Source organism: Wyeomyia smithii, chromosome 1, assembly GCF_029784165.1.
Source record: "Wyeomyia smithii strain HCP4-BCI-WySm-NY-G18 chromosome 1, ASM2978416v1, whole genome shotgun sequence".
NCBI classification, from domain to species: domain Eukaryota; kingdom Metazoa; phylum Arthropoda; class Insecta; order Diptera; family Culicidae; genus Wyeomyia; species Wyeomyia smithii.
In genome coordinates, this window is record NC_073694.1 from 134,374,388 (window position 1) to 134,397,351 (window position 22,964).

Consider the following 22,964-nt stretch of genomic DNA (forward strand, 5'->3'; position numbering starts at 1 on the left):
GAGAACATTTGAACGTTAAGGGCTTGCAAGGTATGAATGTTCAAAATTCATACCCACTCGAACTGACAACTAGGCAGTGAAGGCAATAGCGAAAGGACAAATTTTCGCGAATTTCAAGTGGTTGCCGGAGAAAAGGGGTTACACTAAGATCTCGAGAATGCGATATGGAAGATGAATTTTCCGCTAGTGACAAAAGGGGCGGAAACCGAACACGGGTATATGAATATGAAAATAAACGTCAAGTAGCGAGAAACGAAGACAGAGGTAAAGATCAAGACATAGCTCAGCATCTCTAACGGTACCAACGTTATTGGGCGGAAGGCCGGTTTTTGGCAGTTTAAACACTTCGTAATGAATTTTAAACAAACCTCGTTTGCTTTGGCGTTGATGATCGTTATCTGTTAATTATTGTATACTCTAAAAAGAAATAGCAGAAGCAATATTAGTTATTAAAAATTGCTAGGCATGTAGCTTACAGGCTTAATTCAAACAGTCCACGTACATTATAAAGATCATATACATTACATTTAAACATAAATGCACAAATTTAATGCAGTATTGTTGAGAAACTATAAAATAGGTTCATGCTACGTAGATTTTTGGTATCACAGTTAATTTTATTCACTTTTATATGAATCACGATTTCCAAATGTACTTGTAAGTTTTCAAAGTGATATTCCCCAATGTTTACATTTTGCTAGTTGTGCCCTAATCGCAAATTACTCTAGAATTCGCTCTGTTGGAGTTACGGTGCTGAAACCTTCAATTTGTTTACTCTATATGAGTGCAGATGATAGGAATTTCTTCAAGAGTGAATGTAATAGCAATCATTTCTCTAAAGTTCAATATTCCCTGAAATTCGTATACGAGTTGTTCAATGTGTGTGAAGAAGAAATGATTCACTTCCGTCAGGGGGAATTTCTTACGTAAAAACACTGTTCCCAACTACCAGTGCAAAGTTGCACGCATATGTTTGAAAGTAAAGTAAAGTTCAGGTTATATTCCGATGTCAGATCTTGTAATTTCTGATTACTAGACTTAAATTGCAGAGAACTATATGGGCATTTTCAGCGGTGGTCTGTTTTCGGAACAATTTTATACTTAACCTAAATTATCAAAACCTGGAGAGAACCAACTTATATAGGGGTAAGCGGGGTAAGACCGCCCCCTTAAGCAATTCTGTTTATAGAAGAAAAGGTTGCGGCTGCAATTGAGTTTTTCCTATGCTAAGATGCTCTTCTATTCAATACCCGCATCGAAAAAGTACTATAGTAAATCTAAGTACTGAAATATTTTTGTTTATTTTCTAGCTTTTAAAAAATTTAAAAAATTTTAAAAAAGCATTGAAAATGTGCAGATCTTTTTCATGCGGGGTAAGCCCGCCCACCAGTGGGGTAAGATCGCCCACCATCTGTTGAGGATAACAAATATTTTTAGGGCCAGAACGAATGAATTTATCGGTATAGCGTCTTTGGCAAAGTTTTAGATGGTATTTTTTCTTCATAAAAAAGTATACACTGTAAAAAATCTGAAGAAAACAATTTTTTTTTCTAAGTTTTATTTTTTTTTATTTTTTTATTATCCGAGTTCAAATCAATGTTTAGGTAACTTATTGTGGTTTTCACAATAAATAGATTTTTCAGAATTGGGGTTTTTCAAGATATTCAGTTTTTGATAAGGTGTCTGCCGTCAAGCTAAGAATGAACACCCATTAAACCTGTCTGTATGATTTTTCCGAAAATTTATCATGTATAGAGTAATTATAATAATTATTAACTTGTTTATTCATATTTTAACTTTTTTTTCTGTTTTTAAAGAACAAAATTATTATCTGAAACTTCACAAACGACTCTATACTTATCAAGAAACAGGCCAAAAAATGTTTTCTTTGCAAAATTTGAGCTATTAAACTTCTTTTTAATCCATGATTCAACAACCATCAAAGTTTAGCTAACTTTTTATAGATTTTGCAGGCAAAAACAGGACTATTTTGAAATAAATTTCAATTTTTTTTTAATTCTATTTTTTTATCTTTCCTTTAAACTTTTTTAAAGTGTATGCTTTTTTCGAATGGTTGTCCATACTATTTTCAACTCTGCTAAAGGCTTCATGCCGATCAAACAAACCGTCCTGGTTTTAAAATTATTTTCGTTCATTAATACCATTATTACACGAGTTTACTTTTGTTCAAAAATTAATCTAGGTAAAAAAATATTACTAGAAAAGCTCAAACCAAATCGAAAACGGTCGATTTACTTCGTTGTCTTATGTGGCTTGAAATTGCTTTACTTGATCCTCTCAACATTCCCTTTGTAGTGTCGAGGCATTTGGGTCTGGAAGTAGAACAACAAACAGTTGTATACAATGCGGTTTTACCCATGTATAGTGGGCGGCATTACCCCCGAAGGAACATTTTCATATTCCACCGAAAAAGTAGTCAAAATTGCAAGATTACTCACGGTTTTCGATATTTCCGAAAGAAGACAGGTTCAGGCAACCGAATAAACGTATATTCACAAACAAAATAATAGATTTTTAGGCAGAAAAACCTTAAGTTCCGTTACCGCAAAACAATAGCGCATTGACCGGTTGCCAGCTGAAAGGTTGTTTTTGATTATTTCTGTGACCGTTCGCGCACTATCAAAGCAGAAAAGGGTGCAAAACGTTATGTAATTATATTGTAACGTGTCTGCTAAGGAAATTTTTCAATTGTTATATAACTTGGCAGTAAAACTATGATAGGCGGTCTTGCCCCGCAGGGCGGTCTTACCCTGTTTACCCCTATACCACCTTTGCGCTTCTCGCACAGGTGTTTTATTTCTTGTTGTTTGAAATGTTACAAACTGGCGGATTTTCAACGTAATAGAACATATCATTTCAAAGTAAGAATGTTCAAAATTCAAATGATATGATAAATATTACGATTATTATTTATTTAAGTGTTGAAACTTAAGGAACAGGCGCCCCTAGTCGTCGGATTTAAAATGTTTTGACAGCCATTTGCTTGAAAACTATTCACTATTTATTCCAAAGTTTCATTTCAATACGAGCAGTTTGAAAAAAGTTATGCTAAATGGAAGACGAAAGAAGAAAAATAATTATGCACACTCATGTCGACAATCCGTGGTCCACTCTAAAAAAGCAAAGCCTTGGTGCTACATTCCGTACCGGAGCTCGATCTTCTGTGTATTATACAGATTTCGCAGCCAACTGTTAGTATACAGGACAATTGCGGGGCTAGCGCTATGATCCTACTGAACCTACAGTCTCTCCCGAACCGGGATTCGAACATGCGACGTCTGGCTTATTGGACCATCATCGTACCTCGAGACCAGTTAGGAGAGTTATCAACTCTCACACTATCCACGTGGTCCATTCTGAAAATCGCAGAGACAGAATTCGCCAAATCAACTGCGTATGATGTTCTCAAACGTTTCCGAGAACGGATGACCGTGGCCCGGAAGTATAAGAGTAAGCCTCGTAGTGGAATACACGATCGGCAGCAGAACTGGAAGGTATTGAGAGTAATCAGGGTAAACCCAGGACTCTCAAATCTGGATCCAACTGGACAGCACCATGCTAACAATAGTACCCCTTTGTTTGCTTGTGTGTAATAAAAACTGATATCTTGAAAGAAAACACGCTGGTAGAAGCAACAGTACCTTACAGTATATGTGAAGATGTGAAGTAGAGCGCCGCTGGTTTCTCGCTGTCTATCATTGCAGTGGTACACGACTTCTTTTCGTGTGCAATCAAGGAAAAACTGAAATGCAACTACAGACGCATTACGAGAAATTCTTAGCGCTTCTTCAACAACAACGATACGCTTGTGCCTTGTCAAATAAATGTTGTTTGCATAAAAATCACATATTTCCTAAAAAAAGGTTAAGAGGAAGCTGAGATTAAAAATACGTAAGCCACTGAACAAACGTATTGATTCTGTCTGCGGACTTTTAGCCTTTGTAACTTAAAATTCCCTCCTGTTATAATGTTTGGCCCACGTCACCGTTTCATACAATCCTAAGGTTGTATACCTAGTAGTATTTCAAGGGCCTGTAAGCAATCCAGTAGGACGCTTAAGCAAAGCCTAATGGGTAAAGTACGCATTTGAAAGTTGTAAGAGAAGGAGCTGACGAAGTACAAAGGATGCTTGCTAATGGACGACGAAACATACCTATAGTCGTACATGCTGGCCAAGCACAGCAAACATAAAGTGAGCACTATGGAGCAGTTTAAAAAGCTTTACTAATGTATGCCTGAAGGGCACTGGGTACTGAAATGCCACTGCGACATTCTTGCTGATTGTCTTTTGTGGCGGGCCCCGATTACTGTGCACAGGTTACGGATTGCTCGTACTCAATGATGGAGTAGAACTGTTTTGTTGTAAACCTGTACCCCAATTAGGTACAACAGAGTTGATGAAACTAATTACCTGTTTGGGATTAGAACTCCACACTTGGTATGGAGTTAAAAGGTAACTTCCTAAGAAGTTGTACCTAGAGGAAGCAAGAGCTTCGCAAGAGCAAAGCAAATGCTCTGAACTCTCTGGTTCAGATTTGCAGAATCGGCAGGTGTCGTTCAACACTACACCGATTTTCTTTAAATGATAAAAAGCGGGACAGTGTCCGGTAAGGAGTCCCGTGATTTAGACTAAGTAGCTTTCTGGCGGTTCCAGGGTTTAAGCTAAACAGTTTATTTAAAAAGCTTATATTCAAGATCTCGAATGAGATGCCGATGGACCAGGAGCGTGCCGCGTGAGATCTTCAAATGAACACTGCCTCAATAAAAACTTGATTCAGAAAAGAATATCTTGTATGCTTTTCTTTATATCACATTCTTAAAGTGTATCCAAACTTATTGAACACCCTGTACAGGGTACGTGACGAATTTTTGCAGTAAACAGAAAATTTACACCAATTAGGCTCGTAACACAAGTGAATTGTGAATTATTTCATTAAATAAAATCGCCTCCCTTTGCTATCTCTGTTGACAGACGCTTCCGGAAACGGCGCCACACATATAATAATCCTAAGGATTGCTATCGAGACAGCAGGGGAGCCAAAATTCAACATTTCCTTACAGGATTGATGGATGATGAGGAAGCTTCAATTGGCATTCTCCCATCACCATGATTTGGTCGCAGTCAAGGTTGTTAATACGATACAATATCGTCGACAATCGTCATCGCCGTTACCGATAACGTATGGTATCGTTATTGACGAAGACGATAGCGTCTTCAAACATTAACGCTATCGGCGATGACGATAGTCACTAGACGTTATCAGCTAACTAACGTCTTATGTCAGTTTTGTCTGCTGTGGTAGCGAGTGATGTACCGACTTGATCAAAAAGCAGGCACGGGGTGAGGAAGCGTTTTTTCACTTCGGAGGGTTGGAGCCGAAGCATCACTAGGCAACAGGAGGAAACTTTTCCTTATTTGTTTATGTTTCGCTTCCCACCAGGAAAATAAATGTTTTAGTTTTGATTGTTTCAACTTTGAAGGCGCTTTTTGCAGTACAAATATGAATAGCAAGGTATGTGGCATTGTCATATTTGCATTTAAAATGCATCTAAATTATTATATATCTAATGATAATGATATATCTAATGATACAAAAACTTGGTCTTGCAGTGGTTGTTAATAAACAAACGTTATTGATTCGGTACCGCCCGGCAGCTATCGTCTTTGACAATGACGATAATGTCTGAAGACGTAAGCGTCATCGTCGATAACGATAACAGACGGTATCGTTATCGGCGTTTTCGATAGGTTATCGAGTAACAACCTTGGTCGCAGTGTTCAAAAATTTACCTCTGTGTAGCGCAGGTTTTTGGCCATTACCCGCCGGATTGAGGAGTTCGAACATTCGATTTTCCGAACCATGGTCCTGATTGACCTCGCTGAATTCTTTCAAATTATTTTTTCACTTTTTACCCTGCTCTTTTCAGCGGTATTTAAACGGCAGTTGTATTTCTTACGGGTATGTGCGTATGATAGTTTATTACTTTCCCAAGCCTTTGCTGTCGAACCTTTACGTTTGCACCAGCGCGCAATGAATCGTCGACGACTGACCGAATACTCTCTTGTTTCGACATCTTTACGTTTACTCCACACTGTTTGTTTATATCTGACAGCTAACAGTATATGCTATCCAGTGCTGCAAGATTTATAAGAACCTTGTTCCGTAAGCTGCAAAAATTCGTCACGCACTCTACAAACGCCTCTTTAGAAACTTTTGATACGTTTTATTGCATACGACATTCATATTAAAGTTTAAGAAATTGTCATTTACTCATTTGTAGCAAGGTTTTTTCCATCCTAGAGTGATGAAAAAATCATTAATCTCTCAATTGACCTGAAATCTGATTTCAAATCATCTGCAAAAGAACTGAATAAACTCACATACATACAAGTTGTTGAGAGCAAAACTGGTATATGTGTGTTTTTCAAACATTTCGAAGTTCTGCATAAATTGTGTGAGTTTTTCGTAATAGAAGGGATATTCCCAATTTCAGGTTCAACCCGCATACTGGGGCCAATTCAGGAGATAACACATTGGTGTACTCGGAATAATTATTAAGTATATAGATGACAACTCACTGCTCAGCTTTCGGAAGTTGCCTTCCGAGAGATCCGGCAATACCGTAAAAGTGATCAATTTTCAAAAGTGGCCCTGGAGCTCGCCATTTTTTATTATTCCAGGGTGATCAACTACAAGGGAAATATTCTTTTGACCGGATTCTAGTTTATGGTGTCCACTAGGGGACTACGGAGAATCCGGAACAACAGAAAAAATTCAACTTTCAAAACTGCTCCTGAAGTTTTCCGTTTTTTTTTCTAAACCACTCGTGATTATCGTGATCGGTGATTACTCGAAGGAAATTATTTTTTGACTGAACTATGATTTAAAGTGGTCAGTACGTGACCCATCGAAGGATTTAGAACTATTATAGGAGGTCAATTTTCGAGGATTCCTTTTTTGCTTAACGACTTCCAGGTGGCCCAGTAGAATGCAAATGGTCTTATGACTGAAGGAAAGTTGGAGCCAGATAGCCCTCCGGAAGATCCGGAATTAACACGTAGACGAGGCCAATTTTCCAAAACTGGCCCTAATGTTTTTCTTTTTCGACGTATTTACTACAGGGCGAAATATAAATATAACTTTGAAGTGACGAGCCCGGCGAGCGAATACTATGCGACACTTTGGCGCACTTCCGCATACACCAGGGACTCCAAAAATCACAGAAATGATAAAAAAGCTATTATCTTTCTAGGACAACTATTTCGAGCTTTAGGGCTGCATATTTTTTTCTCTTTTGACGATCAGTTTACTAGGCTAATTTACTGTTTGATTGTTTTTTCCGCGTCTTCTGTAAAATCACTTCATAGCACATGTACTACTTCTGCTTCCAACGGCTCAATATGTTAGAACAAATCTGATCTGATCTCTTTGTATTTTACCTCCTAAGACATACGATATTTCCTTTGCTCTTTTAAAAATATAAATACGCGGCCTCAAAAACAGAATTGAAGTACAAAAAAAAAATATTTTTAATCATTATAATCAATTTTATTTTTAAGGTTAAGTTGTTCCGGAGTGTGCACCTTGTCTTATATAGTCACGCAACACAAGAGGAAACGAATATCACTTGCCCTCTGACTTTATGCTGCCGACAATCGACAAATCATAATTTGTTTTCCCAACCTGCGTTTGTAAACGTTAACAATAGGAAACGATGAAAGGGGGAGTTTTCCTACAAGTCATCACCCAATTTAAGCTCAATCAAACAATCGGCACTCACGCCATCCGTTGGCCATAGGCAGATCGCAAATTAATCGGCACTTGCACGTGTCAACCAGAGCCAGCCCCTGGCATCTCGTCCTGCCGACGGTGAATCTAAGAGAGCCACGTGCGGCTTGTTTGAAAGTCAGGTTAATCTTAATCACTTCATAACACAACCGAACTGAAAATCTGGGCCCAGACTGAAGGCTATGAAAGAAGCTCAAGCCGCTTTAGTCACGATTCAACAGCAGATTCACCTGGTAAAATGACGAATGCAGCAGTAAAAATTAAATTAACGATTCGACATAGTCCCGTTAATCGCTTGTTATTGGAAAAACTACCCGAAAGCATCTATCAGGGTACCGACGGACCAACCGCTCAGATTGACGTTGGCTACGTAGGACGGTGGTGTGCATTAAATTGCCGTTACGGTTGCGGGTCATGAGATTTCGAAGAGTTTCACTCCCCTCGTTATCGTCACCATGGATTGGATAGAATCCGAAGCATAGGAATAACAACATCACCCGTTTACTGGAGGGCGAACCGGAAAAAGGAAACTGCCCCGCACGTAGTGAATTTCAGCAGAATGAGGGTTGAGAGCTTCCTACAGCCGCAGATGATTGCTTCCTTATCTTCATTGTGAATTGATAATTTGTTTCATATGTTTGGATTAGTTGCGTACACTTGGCACTCTATGGGGGAGAAATTGAGGGTGCTTTTGGCAAGCCTTGCCAGCAATAACAGCTATAAAATCTTCTTATATTGTAACCCGTTGCCAGGTGATGTGATTTTTGATACCCGCCAGGCAGTTTGAATTTCAATTGATTGGGGTTATTCTAAATACCCGCAAAACTTATACATAAATATTGTTAACTTTGACTCAGTGTGCACACTCTGCATACTGTTTAACTAATCTACATCGGAAGTCTATTCTACTGATTACTTTTAAATGAAACATTCACCAACGATAGTGAAATAACATTGATTCGTTTTATCATTTTTTGGATTAGGAAATGAACATAATTTGGCTGAAAAAATAAATAAAAAAAAATCACAAAAAACATTCCGGTATATATTAATTCTTATGAATATACAAATTGAAGTCCTAAATCCTAACTGAGTAATTTATCAGTAGTTCGTCAAGTTAAAAAAAATGAAATTTGGAGTTTCATTGGAAAAAATTGTACCTAGATTGAACATTTCTCAACATATTGTAGTTCGTTTAACACAAATTCGGTTACCGTCTGCCGGGGTGAGATTAGGCCACGGGGCACAGTAGTCGGAAAGCACTGAAATCAAAGCAAAATTAATAATTACTAAGGGTTGCCAGCTAGATGAACGATGTCTTCTCGAATGTTGATCCTGAAACTATTGGCCTACTTTCGGTAATGGCTATGTAGTTCAAAATTTTTCTCATTTGTTAAAATAGAATTACACGAACACTTCAAAAAATACACCTTGATAATTTCTGCTAGATGTATTATTCATTCCAAATAACAAATTTTTGGTAGCCAACAGCACTACTATGCTGAACATTTAAAACGTAACATAAACACACATATGAACACACATTAACACATACACATGCAAATAACAAAATCTTTAAATATAATAGAACAATATAATTTAAATCAATATGTTTCAAATATTCAATATTTTTTTGGTCGTGGTATAATCTAAACATCATTGTACTCATATACTGTTTGTCATCCTTAGTCAGTACCTTTCAAATAATGTATTGTTAAATTCTGTTCCCTATACATTATTTTGATTATGAAATTCCTTAACGTAGTTGATATTGCTGATATCATTTCAATCGTTTAGATTTAGAATATTGGTTTTAGAATATTGATGTTGTATTTGGAGGAATAATTAGGGCATAATATGTGAAGTTGACATAATCTTTTTGCTTAATAAATACTCTTTCTATCATAATGACTCTTAATTTCGAACTTTGATCAAAGCAGCTAGTTTTGCACAGCCTTTGTGTTTCGTTTCTTTGTATGTTTAAGGAACATCCTGTTCGTATGACACTTGTTTTGTTCAAATAAGTCGCGTAGTGTTTGAGAGGTTAGATTTTCATTATTTTTCCAATTTAACACATAATGGTTGAAATAAAAATCCGGTTACACTGATCAACACAGGTGTGGCCCCGAAGGTCAAACTGTGAAAAAGTGAAAGATTATAGCTTTTGACCAAACCTGTGATTTTTGGTGCCTCTAGTCATCAAGATTTTTTCAGAGACCTATATGAGTATTCTTGTAAACATAACGTTGAATAGACGAACCTGGCGAGCAATTACTATACGACGTTTTGACGTATATTGACGCGTTTTGACATTGGCTAGAAGCACCAAGTTTCATGGAAACGGTTAAAAAGCTAGAATCTTTCTAGGGCAACTATTTTGAGCTTTAGGGCATCATTTTTCCGATTTCGACGACTAGTGTTATAATCAAATGAAATGTACGACGACTAGTGTTATAATCAAATGGGTACCAATGAGGCAACTAAACCTTTAATTTGAAACTAAACACGTTTCTTTGCATTACTTTTGAACAACCTGTCTAATCGTCATAAAATTAACCTACAAATGGTTAAAAAAACGAGCCCGTTCTTTTGATACCAATTTTATTCAAATCGGCTGTGCGGTTTCTGAGAAAATGATGTTTCATGAATTTAACATTTTGATACATAATCTCTAAACTAAAAATTCGATTGCAATAAAATTCTGTAGGTCTTATGGGGCAACTAGACCTTCCTGGCTTCGGTATCTTCAACGGATCGGACAGTCTCAGTTCTATTGAGGCTCTCCGATCGATGAAGGATGTAAGGCACTCTCCGTATTTCCTGGGGAAAATACGGGAACATCTGAGTGCTTTATCCGAAAAATCTTCTCAGATTACCTTAGTTTGGGTCCCTTCTCATTGTTCCATTCCGGGCAATGAGAAAGCGGACACTTTGGCTAAGGTGGGCGCAACAAACGGTGATATTTACTACAGACCCCTACAATGATTTTTTTAAATTTTCACGTCAGAATACCCTTATCAACTGGCAGGCCTCGTGGGATAAGGGAGACCTGGGGAGGTGGCTACACAGCATCATCCCTAAGGTTCCCACCAAACCTTGGCTTCGGGGGTTGGATGTAGGACGAGATTTCATGATGTCTCGGATTATGTCCAACCACTACGGGTTAGATGCACATCTCCTGCGTATTGGGCTGGCGAGCAGTAATCATTGCGTTTGTGGATCGGGGTATCAAGACATTGAACACGTGGTTTGGGTGTGTGCTGAATTCCGCGGCGCCAAATCTCTACTTTTGGATACCCTCAGGGCCCGAGTAATACAGCCCTATATGCCAGTTCGTGATATCCTCGCTCAGCGAAACTTGCCTTACATGCTACTTGTTTGTAGCTATTTGAAGAGCATCAAGGTGCCCATTTAACAGCGAAACGAATCTCGGATAAAAAAACCATGTTAGTTTAGTAATAGATTTAGTTCCAGCTCGTAGTCGGCAGCGAGGATAAAAAATTTGCCTTTAGCTTATAAGATATTTCAGACCATAAGGCATTATACTTAATTGGCTTCGTAAAACATTAATTTGTATTGTGCCGTGTCAAATAAATGTTGTGTGAACAAAGAAACTAGACCTTTCATTTGCACTTTATTTCATGTAAATCGGTTCAGCCATCTCTGAGAAAATCGGGTGAGATTGGGGGAGCGTTACATACATACACAAACATATACACACACATACAGAAAATGCTCAGCTCGTCGAACTAAGTCGATTGATATACGAGATTCGGCCCTTAGGAGCACTTTTATACCTTTGGTTTTTCCAGTGATTGCTATGCCTTTCTAGGAGAAAGGCAAAACATGATTTACGGCTACTTACAGCATGTTGAAAAAAAAACCCCGAAAAATCACGATCCAGGTATATCAAACAAAGTTAAGGTATACGTAACGGCTATTAATATTTAGGTAGTTTGACTTTTAATTTTATGAGAGGAGTTCTAATCTAACATTGCTCGCTAAAAATGGTTGCTTGCGCGTCGCACGCTCGTTTTTGTTTTTGATATTGTTTAGGCGAAAATTGCCCAGAGAACTTTTCTGTTCCTGCCTCTACAAACACGAGGGAACCTTTTAGGTTTTGAATGAGCGCGGGTATCGGCGGGAATACCATTTAAAACTCTACATTAAGTTGGAGTACCAAGTATTTTATTATACTTATTTTGTGGAGGGCTTATTTCCATGAAACAACTCTAAACAGGATACCTGAAGTTGTTAGAATGCTAGCGTAAGGCTATATAATCACTTCGACACTATTGTAACATTCATTACTACTTCTGCATTCTGTAATAAATCACTTGGGTAAACATCGTGGAAATAGAGAAGCCGTGAGTGCATAAGTAGCCTACTTTCTCAACTATGTTCAATGTATGACAACATTAATAATCCGAACATTCTGATAATTTTTCATTAGCTTAAACCCTGTAGAAATGATTTCTGAAGAGGGCTTGCTCGATGCATTAAGTTGAAAAATTGACTTTTTCCGACTATATGCAGTTCCAGACCACTGTGCGGGGGTGAGATTGAGCCAAAACGGGATATGTTTGTATGTGAAGGTACTTGAGATTTTCAAAACCTAATGCCTTAAATTCAAATTTTTAAAAACCTAATGCCTCAAACTCAATAGAGTCATTCCATGCTACTTCGAACATCGGTCCTGATCGACCATTTTCGATTTCGCTAAAACTTTGCACAGTTGTTCCTTATTGAAAAATAGGTCATTTTATGATATCAGTTCTTCATGTATGCTCCAGTCGCTGCTTCAAAAAGGCCTATTAAATAAAGTATTTATGAAATATTTGGTCTGTCCCATAAAAAGAAGAGAAGGGCAGAGCAGTCACTATAAAAAACAATTGCGCTGCTGGGTCCAATGCATCAAGTGTGGGTAAAACATTCGAATAAACTCGTCTAGTGCGCATGTATGGTATTTGATGGATCTTAGTATAAATCCAACGGTATCGATGCCAATCCGATTTCATAATAATAAAGACCTTTAGTTGAAGGATAGGGATAAAAACAGTAAAACATTATTATTATTGTTAGTATAATTTTTTCAGGAATGTAATGACCGATTGAACAAAAAATAGTTGCAAATAAGCAAAATCATCTCAAATGACCTGGAAATACGCAAAAATTTAATCGACCCTTTTTGATTTGAATGAAATTTCGCACAGGTATTTGGCTTAGGAAATTGAGCATTTTTCACAGAGGGAGAGATTTTTTAGACCCATGGGTTATTTTCTAGTAGGGCGTATGAGTTTTGGAATAGGTTTCATTCAAAGCATTGTAGCTCAGAAACCGTTGGTTTTATACAAAAACTGTCTGAGAATGAGTTGTAGGAAATTGTGCAACATAAAACAAATATGCACCGTGAAAAACACATTTCTTTTGGACTAGAAAATGAAAATTAAAATTAAAATGGAGGAATGAAAACCAATTTTTTTATGAAAGACTAAGTTTTTTTTATTTCTTATTTCAACATTTTTAAAATTGATGTGTTCTTATGATTTTAAAAGATTCAGACATTCATTTGAAATCAAAAAGCTCTTGGTTGTTAAGATTCTAAATTTCAAAATTTAGGAAAACACACGTTTTTTTATTCGTCCGTGGTTCTCCAACAAAAACCATAAGTTTATTGAAATATATGATCAATATTATACAATTCATTCTTTGAAAACAAGACGATTGAGCGAACGGTTCTCAAGAAAAGGGTTAAAATGTTTCAAATGAATATATATAGTATATATCATCGACAGTAAATATTCATTCTCGGATTTTATTATCTTAACTATCTCCTCCTTTAAAAACAGCTTCGCTTGTATCTTATTTTCTGAAATCGGAACAAAAGAGTGAGACTTTTGTGTACCGGTTATATATATATATACATATATATATATATATATATATATATATATATATATATATATATATATATATATATATATATATATATATATATATATATATATATATATATATATGTGTGTGTGTGTGTGTGTGTGTTTTAAACCAGTTTATAAACGATCTCTGCACGAAGCTGAAATCTCCAAAATTATTGTACGCTGACGACCTCAAGTTTTACCGTGTAGTCACAACGGGGGCTGACTGTTGTGCGCTTCAAATGGAAATGAAAATCTAAAACCGAAAAAAGTGAAAAATATGTCCAATTTCAAATGCTAATAAATCGGTTAGTATTCGATGGATTTCCTTCGTTCTTGCAGCAATAGATTGGAAAATCTTCTAAGATTCTTCCCGAAATAAGATAATTGTAATTTTATTATTCACACTATTGTACTATTGAAAATAGTCAAGCCTTGTCAAAACGAAAAATTCGACCTCTGATTGGTCGTTATATGATTGCTTCCCAAGCACGGTCGACAGAATCATATACCTTGCAATTGAAAACATGCTGTTTGGCCTATATAAGAGCCTGTTTCAGCCGAAGTCGCTCATAATAGTTCTAGACAGCGACAACAGCAGTCGTCCTTCCTTAGCAGCAGCACTAGCCCTGTGGTTGGTCACCACGTCTCAGGAGCAGCGCGGTTCTTCTCAGCGTGTGTCGCCAGACTGCCATTATTTCCCCCGTTTCAGGGCAGCATGAAGATTGCCATCAGGAAATCTAATTTTAAACATCAAAATGCCTTTTCAAGGCAAACGAACAAGTCATTGAAAGTTAATAATTTTTGACAACGCAAGCAAGCATTCTGTGTTGGATCCTAGCAATTTAAATCTGTCGTACACGTCTAATTTACTCAATGTGAAATAGCTTCCACAGTGCATGTTTTCCGTGTTACATAATTCTCATAAAACTATGTTCGAATACAATATCCGGATACCCGGATATCCGACTATCTGAAAACCCGGATATCCTGTCGGATAATATCCGGATATCCGATTGATCCGGATTTTGGATTTTTGTCCGATATCCGAGGTCGGATATCCGGGTAGTTTAATCCGGATAGTCCCAGCACTAGTTAATAATTTTCTGGCATCAACACAAGCAGACATTCTGTGCGGGATGCAATCAAATTCTGTTGTAGTTGTCTAATTTTTACTTCATTTAGTAAACCCCCCACTGTAGGGGCAGCGCAAAGACTGCGATCAGCATAACCGACATTGAAATACAAACTGCCCTGTTAGACCGCATTCACAAAGACAGTTAGTTCGACTATGCAGAGCTAATATGAAGTCGATTCAATCAATCAGCATTAACAGAATTTCGTCGTCTCCCAGCTGCCAAGTTGCAACATGATGCAACACGCAACAGCGAGCAAACGAAATCGAACGCGAACCGATTCGCCCGGCCGTAGGTTAATGTACAGCCGTTAGTAGAGCTGTACATTAACCTACGGCCGGGTGAATCGGTTCGCGCCGCTTTTCACGTTTAGCCTGGCAGAGGCCTTAGTCCTCGCTGTCAAGGTAGCACAGAGTTGTAAGATAAACACTACATCCTATGATAAATTAAACAATTGTCCTTATAAGGACAACAAATGAATTAATGGAGATTTAATTTTTGAAGTAGAATACTTCTCTCAGGAAATTCGGATACATAGGGATGTGAAATGAAAATCTAAAACCGAAAAAAGTGAAAAATATGTCCAATTTCAAATGCTAATAAATCGGTTAGTATCCGATGGATTTCCTTCATTCTTGCAGCAATAGATTGGAAAATCTTCTAAGATTCTTCCTAAATGAAGGTAATTGTAATTTTAGTTTTCAAACTGTTGTACTATTGAAAATAATCAAGCCTTGTCAAACGTCTGTTTCAGCCGAAGCCGCTCCTAATTAGTGCTGGGACTTTTAACCGGATATATTCGTGATCCGGTTATCCGAAGCTCGGATCACGGATGTGTAAACGAATACTATTCGGATGTCCGGATATCCGGATACGGATAATCGAACAGTCGGATATCCGGATATACTATCCGGATATCCGGATTTTTTTTCTAGCTTTTAGGCCCGTTCGAATGAAATGTAACGCGAAAAATGCCTTTTCCCACAATCCCTCATCCCCTCGTAAGTATTTATTTACAAAATTCTCATTAAACTATGTTCGGATACAATATCCGAATACCCGGATAACCGACTATCCGAAAACCCGGATATCCTGTCGGATAATATCCGGATATCCGATTGATCCGGATTTTGGATATTTGTCCGATATCCGAGGTCGGATATCCGGATAGTTTAATCCGGATAGTCCCAGCACTACTCCTAATAGTTCTAGACAGCGACAACAGCAGTCCTCTCTAGCAGCAACAGTAGCAGTGCAGTGGATACCAGCGATAGCGGATAGCGGCCACAGCTTTGGCATAGCAATGGATAGCGCGCTAGTTGCAGCGGATCTCAGCATCGAAAGCAGCTGAGCCAGTTGATGCAGGGACAGCGGATACAGTTTCTGTGTGATAGCGAGCACTAGTAATTGCATTCAATGAAAAGTTGACTCATTTTGGCAACACATGAGCCGTCTAGTTTTGAGTTTTAAATCAGCTTTTCACTGTTTATTTTAGCACAAGAAATATTTTATTCGCACTGTCAGTGATAACGCCAAGATATGATTGGTATCTTATCCGGTATTGAATTGAACAACAAATTTTACTTTTGAGGATGAAATAAAAACTTGATGATTGAAGAGTTAATATTTTCTCTTGAGTTAATTTAGATTTCTAAATTTGTAAAAGTTATAAATTTTACTTAATCTCCGTGTCTCAGAACGTACTGAATTATCTTTTCCCTCAGTCATGAGCACGACATCCGAAAAATTATCGGCATGAAAATTAATTTTTCGCATAACCAAAATTTAAAAATTGTCAAGCCTCAATCATGACAAGCAACTTACTATATTATTGAAAATGGTCAATCCTCCAGACGGGTTATCTTTCTCGTGAAAGTATTCTACTTCAACCTTGCGGTCGTGGCTTTGCACACAACCCTCCTGTGATTTTTTTTTTTTTTTGGAGCGAAATTCGAAATTCTTCGACAATATTTACACGCTAAAGATACTGTATTGCTCGTTTGTGCGCAGTGTCCTTGAATATGCGGTGCAAGTGTGGGCGCCGTATCATGCAATACACATCAACCGATTAGAACAAGTTCAGAAACACTTTCTCCGATATGCTCTTCGATCTCTAAACTGGAGGGACAGAACTAACCTACCATCATATGAAAGCCGCTGTATGTTGATCGATTTGCCCACATTGTCAAGTAGACGAGTTTTCCTCCAACGTATGCTAATATTTGATGTGCTAACAGATCGAATAGATTGCGCGGACATTCTTGGAAAATTGCGATTCAACACACCCCTTCGATTGCTACGTCAACCTGAGTTTTTCCGCCGACCAAATCACCGCACTCTCTATGGAATGAATAACCCATTGGATGTCTGTTGTAATTATTTTAATGATGTGATAAACATGTTTGATTTTGGTGTGTCGAAATATGTGTTTAGACTAAAAATTAGAACATAAGTTAAATTGTCTGTACGATGTTTTATGTCGAAGACGAAATATAAATATTAATATGTGTGTATGCAACAGTCTCCCAATCTCACTCGATTTTCTCAGAGATGGCTGGACGGATTTTCATGATATAATATCGCACGCTTAGCCTTGGGGCTAATAGTGGTCTCGATCAACTAGATTACTTGAGAGAACTCGTTATCGATATTGTTTTTGGCACATTTTGCATGTGTAGGATAAGTACAACGATACACCGTGCCCCAGTGCTGAGTAGAGAAAATTTCCAGCTCGAAAAGATCCTCGACTCGATCGGGAATCGAACCCGATATCACAACCGTGTGGGAGAGCTAGCTGACCGACATCGCTAACCACAGAGCCACGGGGACCACCACCGATTTTCATGAAACTAATTGCAAATGAAAGGTCTAATTACCCCATAAGACCCTATTGAATTTTATTGTAAGGGGCCATCCACATACCACGTGGACAGCTTTGGGGGGGGGGGGGTTGGCTAATGTCCACGGTCCATACAATTTTTTTAGAATTTATATGGGCAGTTGTCCACGGAGGGGAGGGGGGGGGTCAAAATCGTTAAAAATCTGTCCACGTGGTATGTGGATGGCCCCTTCAATCGGATTTGTAGTTTCGAGGTTATGTATCAAAATGTGAATATCACAAAACTTCATTATCTCAGAAACTACTTATTCGATTTGAACAAAATAGGTATCAAATGAACGGAGTATCTTCAAAACCACTAAATAACAAATTTTATGATGATTGAACATGTAGTTCTAAGGTTATGAAAATAAACGTGTTCATAAAACTTTTTTAAACTCACTAATTTCAACAATCTTAGTTTTAAATTGAAGGTTTAGTTGCTTTATTGGTACCCATTTCATTTGATTATAACACTGGTTGACAAAATCTAAAAAAAATGTTGCTCTAAAGCTCACAATAGTTGCCCTAGAAAGAAAAAAATTCACAGGAAAAGCTATAATTTTTCATTTTTTCTTAGTTTGACCTTTGGGGCCACACTTGTGTTGACCAGTGTAATCGGACTTCTATTTTAATCATTATGTGTTTAATTGTAAAAATATTGAAAGTCTATTCTTTCAAAGATTACACGACTTATTTAAAGAAAACAGGTGTCAACCGAACAGGTTGTTCCTCAAACTTACAAAGAATCAAAACCCAAAGACTGTTGAAAATTAGCTGCTTTAATCAAAGTTCAAAATTAGGAGTCATTATGATAGAAAAACTATTTATTTATTACAAATATTACGTCAAATTCCAAATACTATGCCTTAATTATTACTTCAAATACAACATCAATATTCTAAAATCCAAAAAATGGATATACCTTCATTGGATTATATTTGGCAATTGAAGGATGTTTTCCAGAAATCGGATCTTAAAATGAAGTATGGAGTTTTATTTTTTTAATTTTTTTTTATAAGGGGGGGATTTGTTAGTAGCTTAAGTATTTATGATAAATATTAGTAAATAATGAGAATGTGTGTCCAATCACAAATGGTGACTTCTCAACACTGTTAGAAATTTGTAATTTTAATTGTTAGGATTTGTTTGCTTTCGCAATTAGGACTTATCATTCGTAGGGATTTAAACCTACTTGTCAGAAAAGGGGAAGTAAACTTACAACCAGCTTAATTGCTAACTTATTGGCTATAAAGAGAGCTTATCGTAGCAATTGAGGATTGCAACGATTTTTGTCGAAAATTGTTAATAATTTTATTTGACATAGCTTCTAATGGTTCAACACCAGTAAGTCTATGTAATTCGAGTGTACCAAACCAAGGAGGACGCTTCAAAATCATTTTCAGAATTTTATTCTGAATCCTTTGGAGCGCTTTCTTTCTTTTTGATCAGCAACTTGACCAGATCGGTACAGCATAAAGCATTGCTGGTCTAAAAATTTGTTTGTAAATCAAAAGTTTGTTCTTTAAACAAAGTTTAGAATTCCTGTTAATGAGAGGATATAAACATCTCGTATATTTGATGCACTTGGCTTGTATACTCTCAATGTGCTCTTCGAGAAGTATGGAGTTGATTCCTGGCTTCTGAGCATCATCCCGGGTGCTGAAAAACTCACGTTGCGTAATGTTTGTTCCTTTTAGACTGGTTTCCAGAAACCGGAAGCTACCGTCTAGTAATTTAAAATGGCGTCTGAAGATGATTTCTGGCCTCCGGGTATCAAATCATACCGCTACCCCAAATCGCATGGGAGGATATTTGTCACTTTAGGCTGTTGATCGGAAACTGTCGCCATCTTCGCCATCGAAATACCCAGATCAGGCAGTTCGGCAATTTTATGATGAATTTTATGATTTTATGATTATCAGACAACCAGAAGTGATCATCTGGATTAAAAATGGGATTTGAGGTCGGATTCTGGCCATTGGGTATAATCCAGGTTTCAAGAACCCATATTAATTGGTATTTGCCCATTCATTGAATGCCCCTCAGAAACGATCAGTAATATCAACTGCGCTAAAGAATTTCATTTTCACTGATAAGATCATTCAAATTAATTAATAAGGAACAAGATTTTATTATAAATTATTTGAAATATACTGACTAAAGTTGACATAAACAATCTAAATATTTATACGCAGTATATGAGTACAAATCCATTATACCACAATCAAAAACAAAATCGCATCATATATTTGAAAGAATTTATTGTTATTTGCATGTGTATGTGTTGATGTATGTTTATATGTGTGTGAATGTTATGTTTTAAATGCTCGGTATAGTTGTTCTGTTGGCTACCAAAAGTTTGTTGTTTAGACTGAATAACAAATCCTGCAGAAATTATCAAAGTGTATTTTGTAAGTGTTGGTGTAAATCTATTTTAACGAATAATAAGTTCGAATGAGAAAGGCTGGGTCTCACCGCTAGGTGGATTAATTTAGGTTTTGATAAATGATCATTACTTTTCTGCTTAACTCAATCATATGTCATTTATTAAGTAGTAACCTGCAACGTACGTGCTAATAGAGCTTGTCTTTCCTTCAGACGTTATATTCTCTTATCTTCTTAAAGCAAAGCCTTGTTGTTACATTTCGATTCGAAACTCGACCTTCTGTTTATACATACACATTTATACTCGAACACTAACCTATATGAAGCTTCTCTAAACGGTGGTTAGTCTGGAATAGGTATATTTTCACGATATAAGGATTTCTTTAAATTGTAACAGACAGTTCCATGATATTTTGCAGCATTTGTCACAAAAAAAAACGAAGATAAACACAACTCTGAAATCGCAGTGTAAAATGTATTCGATTGAAATGAAACCGAACAGTAGCGGTCTCGAATTAGCTTTTTATGCTAAAAAAATCAGTTTTTGTGCTAGAGATCCATTCAAGAAAGAATCGCGTATCGGTTAAAATTTTTTCCCCGATTATTTTCCAGTTTTCCCTGATATTTCTTGATTTCCCTGATAGAAAAACAAATTCCCTGACATACTCCGTATTTTCAGGTTTTTCCAGGTTTTCGACACCCTGACAGAATAAAGATTAATAACATTAGGAAACGGTTGGCGAATGGTTGGACACGTGTCACTTGAGATCCTATTGTGGTCATTCACCTCTGTCCAGCAACTCCTATCCCAACCTTCACGTGGTGCCGACCGGGATACGAGTAACCTTAGCGGAGATCGGGTGAGCAACCCCGGTGGAAACTTTGGTCGTATGCTGACTGGGAAGGGGGAACGTACGCGGCTGTTTCCCCATGTTAGGGGCGGCGTACAACAGCGTCTGATCCGGAGCGGGCGGCTGAATCATGAAACGCGGTGCCTCGCCAGCTATATCAAAGACGGCAGCCCCGTCGCGAGACTAGGTATCGCAGCCCTAGTAAGACAGCATACTAAATATTAAATACTACGAACAATCCAGATATAAATACGGAACGGAATAATCGGCATGGACCTAGGCGAACGAAAAAGGACAACGATTGTTGGAAACTCGGTACTTGGAATGTAAGGACTCTACTCGAACCGGCACGCGCAAGTATCCTGGCTAGAGAGCTGCGGAAAGTGAATGTGGAGGTTGCAGCTATCCAAGAGGTGCGGTGGCCGAAATCGGAAGAACGCGAATTCCGAGCAGTAGATCCTATTGCGGACACTTCATTTAAGTACCACATCTACTATAGCGGCGGCGTGAAAGCAGAAAGAGGAGTCGGTTTCGTGCTAATTGGAAAACAGATGAAGCGTGTCATTAGATGGAGGCCGATCAGTGACCGTATATGCGTGTTGAGAATTGCAAATTCTTCAACTACAGCCTAATAAATGTGTACGCACCGACCAACGAGAAACCCGATGATGAAAAGGAGGAGTTCTATGAGCTCCTGGAAAAGACATACAATGAGTGCCCAGGACACGATATAAAGATTGTGTTCGGAGATGCAAATGCACAGGTCGGGCAGGAAGACTCATAATGAGAATTTAATTTTTAACATTTAAAACCTAGGTGTTTTGTTAGTGTCGATAATCCTAAAAATCAGAGAAGAAATTGCCCATTCTCACTCAACGAGAGATCAGCCAAAATCTATTCTGACAGATGTCGGCAGTCTTTGCACCAAGGGAATGACACCGTGCTATCTTTTTCTAATATGAAAGTGAATAGTTCTTCCTGCAACCGTTCTGAGTTAATTGGAATTTTTGCCGGGCTTTTCTCATATATGTCAGGGAAACCGCGGAGCATTGTACAGTAAGGCAACTTAATACAAAGGCTGGCTAAGTAAAAAAAGTGTGGATAAATGCGACAAAAATATGGTATTTACTTAATTTTGCCTTAATTTTTCCATTTTTTTATTTGAGGCCGTCCATAAAGCACGTGACCTAATTTTTATTGATTTTGGCACTTTTCCCCTTACTTTTATATTAAGTAGAATTATATCTTCAACCACAAGTAACGCCACAGGGCGAAACAAATTACGTAGCTTTGGCACAACCCATCAAATCAACCATATTTTGCGATAAAAAGGTTTTTTTTTAAATAAAAACAAAATAGGTAATACACACTAACTACGTGAATTTTTTTTGACGCCAAAAAATCCAAGCTATCATTGAAGCTGCGGAGCGTTTTAAAAAAATGTTTTTTTTAAACATATGTCAAAAAACGTCAGTATGCCAAACTTCGAAAAGTCATAAAAAAATCAGATCCTATGATATTGCACCCAAATTTTGGATTAAAGCCCATAGGCGTAGCCAAGCGTAGCAACGCCCCCCCCCTAAATGTTGACATTGGTGCAGAATTTTGTTTTCAATAATTCTAATAGCACAAAACGACATCTTTAGCCCATAGAAACATCTGCACGGATATTGCAGCGCCAAAAGTACCGGGCAAATCCACCTGCATCAACTAGCTTGGAGTATTGGAACCGAGCTGTGACAATTCCTTACCTTGATTCTCTTGTAACCCCACTGGAAACACGGTTCGATGAAGATAGTGCACCTGCCTACGCGTTGTCCTTGCTGCATCCCGCTAACGTAATACGCATGTCGTTGGAAGAGTTCAAGCACAAAACCGAAATTTTCGTAATTTTTTATGAAGTTGACAACTTTGTTGGAGAGGTGGAGGTTTTGTATTAACTTTGCAGCAGAATGAGAGCAGATCGTAAAAACTTAGAAGAG